This window comes from Petaurus breviceps, unplaced genomic scaffold, assembly GCF_028583685.1.
Source record: "Petaurus breviceps papuanus isolate PSGF00001 unplaced genomic scaffold, PetGlider_PUasm1.0 90692, whole genome shotgun sequence".
Lineage (NCBI taxonomy): Eukaryota > Metazoa > Chordata > Mammalia > Diprotodontia > Petauridae > Petaurus > Petaurus breviceps.
In genome coordinates this window covers 1,717,067-1,717,936 of record NW_027187313.1, presented here as the reverse complement: position 1 = coordinate 1,717,936, position 870 = coordinate 1,717,067, and the positions used below count along the sequence as shown (strand labels likewise).

Genomic DNA, 870 nt, shown 5'->3' with positions numbered 1-870 from the left:
ATATTAGACAAGAGACCCCTAGCAATACCGAACATCAGACAAGAGAGTCCTAGCAAGCTGAATATTAGACAAGAGACCCCTAGCAAGCCGAACATCAGACAAGAGACCCTAGCAAGACAAACATTAGACAAGAGAGCCTAGCACAACAAACATCAGACGAGAAAAGAAAGAGAGAAATGGTAGATCTCCTGTTCAGATTCAAACCCCCAGTGCCTAAAAATCAGAGCTGTAGTTTGTAACCTCAAGGAGAGTTGTCAAACACTCCATTCTGAGTCCTAACTGTCTGGGGTGAGGAAAGCAATAAGCTACAAAGTTCAAACCTGCAGAATTTACCCAGGAATGAAACAAAACCCCTTTGCATACATCAGCTGGAATTGAGTTTGTACCAACCCCCTGAGTTCTCAGCTCTGAGTAAGAAGTGTCTAAAAAGATTCTGGATAATGTGCTCAACAGATACCAAAGCTTTCTCCTGCTTTGAGGCTTTGGAGAGTCAGCAATCTCCTCCTCCCCCCTCCCCCCCATTCCTCCCCAGGAGACTCCCCTGGCAGATCCCTGTCTGAGCAGCTGGGGCTGGCTTCCAAGAACACTAAATTCTGGCTGCTTTTCCAGCCAAGTACTGGTCAGTTTAGAATCCCTTTCCTTTCCTCCCCACCCCCCTTTTCCAAGCAGGAGCTGGCCAACAAATTCGTCATATTTCTGAACTATCCTGCAGTTTGATTTATTTACAGACAGGGTCAGGAAAGAGACTTCATGGGGTGTCGAGGGGGAACCTACCCTGCGTACATGAGTGGCAGGGTAACAGAAAGAAGCAGGCGAAGAAGATGTGATTGTCCCAAGCTGGCCCAACTCCCTTCTACACATCAAGGCAAG

At 47.2% G+C, this 870-nt stretch overlaps 1 long non-coding RNA gene across 2 annotated transcripts in view; it reads right to left on the bottom strand.

The window, feature by feature from the left end:
* Positions 1 to 482, bottom strand: part of LOC138144183 (uncharacterized) — a 12,971-nt gene extending 12,489 nt beyond the window's left edge. Inside the window, exon 1 of one of the 2 annotated variants that reach the window (XR_011163881.1) lies at positions 321 to 482. This is a non-coding gene — a long non-coding RNA (uncharacterized lncRNA). The remainder of the gene's footprint in view (positions 1 to 320) is intronic. The other variant, XR_011163880.1, reaches the window with a different exon arrangement.
* Between the last annotated feature and the right edge of the window lie 388 nt (positions 483 to 870).